The sequence below is a fragment of the Sciurus vulgaris genome (genome assembly GCF_902686455.1).
Source record: "Sciurus vulgaris genome assembly, chromosome: 6".
NCBI lineage: Eukaryota > Metazoa > Chordata > Mammalia > Rodentia > Sciuridae > Sciurus > Sciurus vulgaris.
Window position 1 is genome coordinate 62,475,554 of NC_136466.1, and position 9,573 is coordinate 62,485,126.

The 9,573-nt window shown below is 40.9% G+C and overlaps 1 protein-coding gene across 2 annotated transcripts in view; it reads right to left on the bottom strand.

Moving 5' to 3' along the window:
* The window catches only part of ARHGEF37 (Rho guanine nucleotide exchange factor 37), a 49,789-nt gene extending 40,593 nt beyond the window's left edge, over nt 1–9,196 (bottom strand). Inside the window, exon 1 of one of the 2 annotated variants that reach the window (XM_079144767.1) lies at nt 8,857–9,196. The gene's annotated coding sequence lies outside the window, so the exon portion shown is untranslated. The remainder of the gene's footprint in view (nt 1–8,856) is intronic. The other variant, XM_079144768.1, reaches the window with a different exon arrangement.
* Nucleotides 9,197–9,573: the final 377 nt, after the last annotated feature.

The following is a 9,573-nucleotide window of genomic DNA, read 5'->3' on the forward strand; positions in this document are numbered from 1 at the left end:
GTGCCATACCACTGAGCTACATACCTGGACATTTTATTTTATTTTATGTTGAGACAGGGACTTGCTAAGTTGCTGAGGCTGTTGCCAAGCTTACAATTCTCCTGCTTTAGTTCCCTAATAGCTGGGGGTGTGCTGGGTCACCGCTCCTGGATGTATCTACTCATCTCGTGTCCTCCTCTGAGCCTCAACAATGGCAAGTAATAAATATTTGCTAAATGGATGGCTCCTGTGGTTGTATTAGCAGTTCAAGTTTCTGTATTTTGCCATAAGCTTTAAGCAGGGAATCAGATTGTATGAAACTGAGTCTAGGAGGGCAAGATTGTTCAGGAGGCAAAGGGGGCCCACGCAAATCCTGGAAAGGATCTGTTCTGGAGCACGGCTGTGTTCTAGTCACCGAACACTGTTGTGGCCTGCCTTGCTGTCCCTAGCCTGAACTGCATATTCACTAGCTGGTGCACAGCTTCTTTAGAAAGATTCAAATAAATTTTTAGGAGAGCTGTTGAGGTTCTAGGAGTCAGAGTTGTCAATAAAACAAAAAACAGGTGGTACTTTACTGAAAACTGCTAAATATTTAAAAGAGTACTAATAGGCACTTAGGTTAATTGCATCTGGACCTCCAGGTAGGTCTGGCAAAAGCTCTGTGCAGCAACATTTTACTATCCTTTAGTTTATAGCCTGTGTAATATAAGTTATTATATTATATATATAACATATATGTTATATTATATACAACTTATTACATATAACTTATATAATATAACATATTAATTACATATAATATAAAATATAACATATTATATATGCTATATTATATATAACATATATAATATGTTATATATGATATATAATATATTATATAATATGTAATATAATATATAATATGACATATATTATATATCACATATAATATATTATATATTATATAAAATATATAATATATATGATATGTTATATATAATATATGACATATGTAATATATAAGTTATATATCTTATATAATATGTTATATTATATAAGTTATACATAATAAGTTGTATATAATATAACATATATGTTATATATAATAACTTATATAATATTACACAGGCTATAAACACACTTTTATAGGAAAGAAACACACTTGTATTTCTTTAAAAATATCTATTATTTGGCAATAAAAAGGAATGAAGTACTGATGTATACTGCAACATGCATGAATCTTGAAAACATTATCCTAAGTGAAAGAAGGTATCATGGAGGATCGCATATTTCATGATTCCATTTATTTGTAATGTCTGGAAGAGGCAACTCCACAGGGACAAAAAGATGCATGGTTGCCTAGGGTTGAAGGGGTGAGGACTGGGGTGTGGCCAAAAGGTATAGGGTTTCTTTTAGGGATGATGAAGATGTTCTAAATTGATTGTGGTGATAGGTGCACAGGTCTGTGAATATATATTAAACAACCAATGACTTGTACACTTTAACTGGGTGAATGATATATGAATTATCTCAATAAAAATGTTATAAAAAATTATGGCTGGGTGCAGTGGTATACACCTAGCTACTCAGAAGTATGAGGCAGTTGGATTGCATGCTGGAGGCCAGCAGAGGCAACTTAGTGAGATCCTATGTCAAAATAAAATAAGGTCCAGGGGCCCACAGATATAGCTCAGTAGAACAGCACTTGCTTTGCAGGCATGAAGCCCTGGGTTCAATCCCTAGCACGGGGGAGGGGAGGGGTTAGGGTACAGCTTAGTGACAGAGCACTTGCCTAGCACTTGCAAGGCCCTGGGTCCAATTTCCAGTACCACAAAAAATAAAAGTGTGTAATAATATAATAAATAATATAAATTATTAAATAATATAATAATGTGTAATAACATAATGATAATATAAATTATTAAATAACATAATATTATGTATGTTATATAATACCAAGTGCTAACAAGGAATGTGGAGAAACCGAATCTCTCATATATGGTGGGAATGTAAAATGGCACAACCACTCTGGAAAATAATTTGTCAGCTTCTTTAAAAGCAGAACATATACTTACCACACTCCTAAGCATTTAACCCAGAGAAAGAAAAGTTAGATCTGTATGAAAACCTACATACATTTATTTGCAATATCCAGTAACTGGAAGTAATCAAAGGGTCCTTTAACACATGAATGGTTAAACTATGGTACCTCCATGCCACTGAATATTTGGAAATTAAAAAAAAGAAATGAACAGGGCACAATGACACACGCCTGTAATCCCAGGGGCTTGGGAGGCTGAGGCAGGAGGATCATGAGTTCAAAGCCAGCCTCAACAAAGCAAGACACTAAGCAACTCAGTGAGACCCTGTTTCTAAATAAATACAAAATAGGGCTGGGGTGCTGGGGTTGTGGCTCGGTGGTAGAGTGCTTGCCTAGTATGTGTGAGGCACTGGGTTTGATTCTCAGCACCGAATATAAATAAATGAATAAAAATAAAGGTCTATTAACATTTTTTAAATATTCTAAAAAAAATAGGGCTGGGGATGTAGCTCAGAGGTCAAGTGCCCCTAAGTTCAATCAATTAAAAAAAAAAAAGAAGTGACTTTTTTCTTTTCTTTTTTGGCACCCGGGATTGAACCTAGGGGTGCTTAACCACTTAGTCACATCCCCAGCCCTTTTTCTTAGAAAAAAATATTTTTAGTTGTAGATGGACACAACAACTTTATTTATTTTTATGTGGTGCTGAGGATAGAATCCAGTGCCTCACATGTGCAAGGCACGTGCTCTACCACTGAGCCACAACCCCAGCCCTCCCCAGCCCTTTTTATTTTTCATTTTGAGACAGCTTCTCTCTAAGTTGCTTATGTTCTCACTAAATTGCTGAGGCTGGTTTTGAACTCTCGATCCTCCTGCCTTAACCTCCTGAGCTGCTGGGGTTATAGGCGTGTGCCACCACACATGACAGAAATGAACTATTGATACTCAGCAGCAACTTTGATGGCTTTCAAAGGAATGATGTTAAATAAAAAAGAAATTCCATCTAAATCAATTAACAAAAAAGAAAATAATAATAATACAATCTAAGAAGGTTACAAGCCCAGTGCTATGGCATAAGCAAATAGGGAGGTTGAGACAGAAGAATTTCAAGTTTGAGACTAACTTGGTCAATTTAGTTAGACTCTGTCTCTAAATAAAAAATAAAAAGGGTGGGGATGTCGGTGGTAAAGCACTCCTGGTTTCAACCCCCAGTACCACAAAAAAAAAAAAAAAAAAAAAAAAAAAAAAAAAAAAAACACTTTAAAAAGGTTACATGTTGTATGATTTCTCTAATAATAAAAAATTACAGAGACTGAGGAGAGATGAGTGGCTGCCTGGCTAGGGGTGGGGATGCAAAGCAGGTGGGTGTGAATCTAAGGAAGAGCACCAGGGCAAAGCCTGAGATGATGCAAGACGTCTGTATTTTATGAGGTGGGGGTTACACAAAGTCTTCACATGAGACAAAGGGGCATAGAATGTCCATACACATATATTATGCCAGTGCCCATTTCCTGGTTTTGATATTATGCTATATTTAAATAAGATACAACCATTGGCGAAACCAGAGGGAAGGGTACACAGGACTTCTTCATATTATTCTTGCAACTTTATGTTTGTTATCATTATTTCAAAATAAAAGTTTAAAGACAAAAAAAATATCATATAGCTTAAGAAATCTATTATCTTTGCAACACTCTCAGGACAAACACAGTTTACCAGCCTGGAGAGCAGGCGGAGTACCCTCTTTCCACTTCCTGGCCTGGCCTGATAAGGAGGCTTATTTCAGAGAACACACCCAGGGAAAGGTGACTTTCCTTAAGGCCAGTCAGGGGCCTGAACAACACTAGGAAAATAATCAGCCCAGACTAGTTTATGGTTCTTGGCTCTCTTTGATGCCTTCTAGTAGGCAGTTATGAACTAAAATCAGGAGTCACTGGTGTAGGTCAGTGGTAGCGTGTGTGTTCAACATTTCTAAGGCTCTGGGTTCGATTGCCAGCAGCCCCCACCAAAAAAAAAAAAAAAAAAAAAAAAAAAAAAAACTAAACTAAGTCAGCCTGGAACATAATTTAGGCTAAAAAAAAAAAGTGTATTAAATATACTATAGTTAATGCTTCTATAGTAAGCTGTTGCTTCTGACTTTGGGATCAGATAAAACTGAATTAATTCTCTATTTTCTCTTTTCTTCTTTCCATATTGGCAGAGAGAGATTTGAGCATTTGCACGTTCATTCAACAAATAGTGCAAGCAGCTACTATATGCCAAACATCAAGAAAAATTGACTCTGCAATAAGGAAAGGGTATTTAAAGTATCTGGTGACTTGCTCCAAGTGTCACTCTACTAAAAGCAAAGGCACTAACTAAACTAAAACAGTACAGGCATCTTGATTATCTCATCCTTCGAGACAGAAGAAGTAACAAGGGAAAATGATACTTGGAAACTAATTCTGCCCAATCAGAACTGGATGGAGACAGGAACTAAGCAGATTCATAGTAAAACTGAAGGCATCATCTTAAGTTCAGGATCTCAAATGTCTGGGCAGGAAGATAAGCATCCTTCAGTTGTCCACCCCCAGGCTATAGAGGAAAGCCAATTTAAGAAAAAAAGAGAAAAAGGAAGTGAGACTGCTAGTCAGACTCTGAGGGAAGGTTCATGAAAGGCTGTCAAAGGTGAAGTTCAAGTACCATGACAGCAAAAGAACATGATGAAGAATAAAGAGAGGGAACATCTATAGAAACAGGAGCAGCCACATAGGGACCCTGGCTGATGAGCCTGGTTAGTAAGCTACCTATTATAGTCTGGAAGCTCCTATACACAGAACTTCCAGAACTCTAAAACCCAGTAGGATCTGGGATTGAAAAAATTATAAAGATGACCTCAAAAGCCCTGTCCCTACCTTCATTACCAAAACTATTATAAGATTCCTGTTCAGAAAAAGTGAGAGCTAGGCACATTATTTGGTGGCCTTACTTTCCTCTTCTTGATCCTAAGGAACAACTGTGAGAAGCATTGTGAAGGTTAGGAGACCGGCCCTTGAGTCAGGAAAACCTGATATCAAATTCTAACTCTGCAAACAATTGGCTGGGCTTTCCTGGGATTCTTATAGAACCTTCCTTCTACAGTTATTACTAGATTTCATAAGATAATTTACATAAAATGTTTAACAGAGTCCTTGGTATATGGGAAGCCCTCAATAACGGTACCAGTTTTGTTTTGTTTTGTTTTACTATTTTTGTTAAACTGTTAAAGGGCAGTAATACCATTGATCTGGTGGATGAAAAAGTTGTCTACGGACCCTTGGCTAATCTACAGGCATCTAATCAAATTCAGCAGATGGCAATTAACAGCTGATCAAGATAATAATAACTAATAAGAACTATGCACCAGAACCTGAAAATGTAGTTAACACTCCAGAAATAGAACAGAGACTGGGAGAGAGACTGAATGACCTCAACAATCCAGCCATGACAGAGACTGATTCCATTTTGTTGTTGTTTTGGTCCTGGTTTTATTTTATTTTATTTACTTATTTATTTTTTTGTGGTGCTGAGGATCAAACCCAGGTCCTTATACATACTAGGTAAGTACTTTACCACTGAACTACACCCTCATCCCTGTTTTGCTTTGTTTTTGTGGGACTACGGATTGAACCCAAGAGGTTTTACCTCTGAGGTACATCCCCAGTCCTTTTACATTTTTATTTTGAGACAGGGGCTCACTAAGTTGCCCATTCAGGCCTCGAATTGCAGATCCTCCTGCTTCAGCCTCTGGAGAGGCTGGAATTACAGGCACGCACCATGGCACCCAGGTTGGGTTTAGTTTTTATGTAAGCTAATACATTTTTATTTCCCACCCCTCTCAGGTCTAAGTCACTCTGAGCTGTGCTTCTGCCACCTGATTAAAACAAATGGTTTGTTAGCCCTTGGACTGGGAAAGAGATCACTTGAAGTTAGCGCTTTAATTAAAAAAACAAAAAAACAGGTCATTCGAGTCTATCCTCATTCCCTTATTGAAAACTCAATACATTAGTAGACAAAGGAATGCTGTGTTCTAGAGTATCTAGTCCAGGAAAGTGTTGTCATTCTCTTGTGCCATCCTTACAAATAAGGAATAAGATGTTATGATGGAGGCAGGAGGCAGGGGCAGTGATAGAACAGTAATATGCACTAAAAACTGATAAAACTACTAAATGTAAAGGGCACTGATCAATGCCAATCTCTAGGCTCTGCCTAGTGAACAGAAACCCATCCATTCATTTTCTCACTGCCTCTCACCCCCAAGACCACCTTCTCACCTTACCACCTTCTTAAGGATTAGTATAGCCGTGCCTTGACTAAATACATGGTTCAGTTCCTCTGCCTCCTAACCAACACGTGGGTGGTCAATTTTTTAATTTTAGCCACCCTAATAGGCATGAAGCAATATATCTCACTGTGGAATTTATGTGCATTCCCCTAATGTTTAATTATCCTGAGTACCTTTTCAAGTGCTTATTTGCCACCCATATACAGTCTTTTGACATTTGAAATTTTTTGTTTAAATTATGGAAGAGGCTCTTGCTCATTATATAACTAGACAAACCATACACAGAGGCACAAAGAAGAGTTCATAGTCCCCCACGCCTAATCCCCAATCCATACATAACACAGGTAACCCAAGGTGCAAAAGAATCACCAGGAGCACTAATGAAGCATGTAAATTATTGCCCCCACTCTTGAAGAACCTGATTCAGTGGATTTGGGTAGGGCATTCTTAACAAACCACTAGGTGAATCTGATATAAGAGGTCTGTAAATCATTTCTTGAGAAATTCTGCTCTTAACATTGTCCTATGAGGAAGAAAGGGAGCAGGCATGGAGGGGAAAACAGAGGGGTCACCTTCAAAAAGGCAAAGGCTTTGCCTGATTTGGGAAGCACGTTTGTTGTGTATTGGCCAATGGAACCCTGCAGTTTGGAATCTAAAATTGAATTAGAAAAAAAGAATGTCAAAATGAGACTATAGAGCCAGAAAGGAAGGAACATACCAGAGTTACCAGGCTTGAAGAAAAAGGGCTCCTCAGGGTTGAGAAATGACTGATTGGGAATAAGGCAGAAAGAGGGCGAGTGATACCCTAGAAACATATACACACATTCTGTCTCTCCTGGAGGAAACACTTCCTTTCATAAATACATGGAGAGGAATGTAACCCGCCAGACAGGTGGTATGTGCCTTAACCCAAATTAAATAGCAGCTATTTACCCATATTTACCCAGAGACATAATTTTTTGGCTGTACTAGGAAGGTAGAGAAAAGGAGACAACACAGTATTTTTAAGGAACAGTTCTTTTTATAGATAAGAAGGCCTGTCCAGGCCCTGTCCTCACAACTTTGGATCCATAGATTGAAAGTTCTTAAGAAGGTCAATAAACAAGCAACAGGCTTTGGACAATCAAGCTCAACACATGCCACTTTGCTTCTTTGACAGCACCCAAAGACACACCCCCTTCTCCATGAGTTAAATAAAAAGCCATTTATTTGATTTAGAGCAGAATGAACCAAGGCACTGTTTGCCACACTAATCTGCTGATCCAAGCGGGATATGAGCCAGCTGCCAATGACTCTGTATCCTGGCAGGAACTCAGTGAGCCTCCATTGCTGGACAAGATTGGGTGTTGCCAGGTCCCAGTTTGAAAACAAACCATATGGGGTAGTGGAGCAAGTAAACAGTCCTTTTTGGAATATCTGGTAGTTTCTACTTTCAGCATTTGATCTTTGGGTCAAATACTGTGTGTAGTGCTTCACTGCACTCTTACTTAGGATATTATCACCAGGGTATGTGCTCTTGTTTGCAAGTCATAATAGAGTTGACTTTATATTTTCATGTTTACAATTTTATTTTATCTCATATGCAGTCCAATTGCTTCCAGCTCCATTTCTTTCCTTTGCTCACTAGCAAGGCTGTGTGTCTCAGCTCTTCTATAAAGCATCAACTACACGTCAGGCATCAGGAGTTACACCCATTTTTAAATCTGATAATAACCTGGAGGGCAATGCGATCTTATTTCCATTGTACAAATAAAGCTGAACCTTGAGAAGGTTAAACTACACGTCCCAGATCACACTTCTAGTGGCGTCTGGATGCTATCTCACTGTAGCAGCTACTTCTCCACCGACTGTCTTTCTTTAATGAAGCAAGTAAACTGCTCTGAGTCGTCAGTAAGCTGCCACTCCTTACAGTAGGCATTCCTGTTAAACCTGAAATTGCACAAAGTTATATGTAAACTACTCTATGGTGAGTAGACACCTACTTGTGAGGGGTCAGTGACCTCCAGAATATTAAGAACCAGTACCTGAGCGGGCTATCTGCTTCTCCATTCCCAAGTTACGGCAGGCAGCACCTTCCAGCTTCTAGTACCAATTTGGACACTATTCTGAGCGCTCTTCACCAATTCACTTGACCTTATGAACCACAGATTTCTGTTCTCTTTTTCCTGGCCTCGATTGTCTATTCATAATTATAGCTTCTTGGCAAAGGTTCTTCACCATTGTTTGTATTTTTCCATTGTTTTAATGCATGGTTTCTTATTAAAATCTGCCTCACGGCAGCAGGCAGAGATAAACAAATAATAATTATTTTGTACTAACCCAGCTTAGCTCCCTGGGCTTCAGTTTCCCACCTGTAAAACGACTCAACTGGGCCACAGGGATCAGGTGGCTTGCATCCCTCTTAGACTCAAGACACAAAGCTAGCTGCGGAGCAAGCTGGGACCTGGAAGCTGACTGCATCCTGCCTTTCTGTCCCCCACTTCCCTTTTTTGATCTACCCAGCAGCTGTTTCCCGCACCCCTCCCGGCCCCATCCTGCCCAGGCCCGGCACACTCACCGTGCGCACGCGCAAGGTGCCCGCCGGATTCCACTCCGACACCAGCCGCGCCTGCCAGGTGACAGCGCAGCGGGGCGCTAGGGGTGAGCCCGCGGATCCCCGCACCCACTCGACCGGGGGCAGCCGGGTCCGCCGCAGGCCGGTGAAGGACGCGGCTGCCGCGGGTCTGCCCACGCCTCTGCGTGCGTGCGTGCGCCGCGCGGGGGAGGCAGGCCTCCAACCCTGGTTAGTAGTCTTTCAGGAGCCAGGTTGTTTGTCCCGCTGCTGCTTGAGTCATCCGCGGCCGGGGTAGCCCAGTGGCCGCCCCAAAAGCCATGAACTGGCCCGCAGCCAACGCGGAGCGTTGCAGGCAGAGTTTGGCGCCTCGCCGCGCCCACGGAGGACTCACCCACCTGTGCGTTCATTAAGCCGCTTCTCCTCACCTGGGCTCTTCACCTCACAAACTGGAGCCAGCGCTTGGACCACCCGGCGGGAAAGCTGACACCGGTAGCGCTGGATTTCTGTGCTTCTACCCAGATCACTAAGTTCTAGGGCTGGGCCTCGATTTAATTCTGTTGGTTACTAAGGACCCATGAGTCCTTGCCCCAGGTCCCCCCGGGGTGGGGGTACACAATCTCAGCCAAATCAGCCAGCCGCCTCTCCTGTGGCATGGTGTTGGTCCAGTTCTCTCACTCCCCTGTCGTGAAACTGTTCTGGACACCGATACCTCGCAGTTAA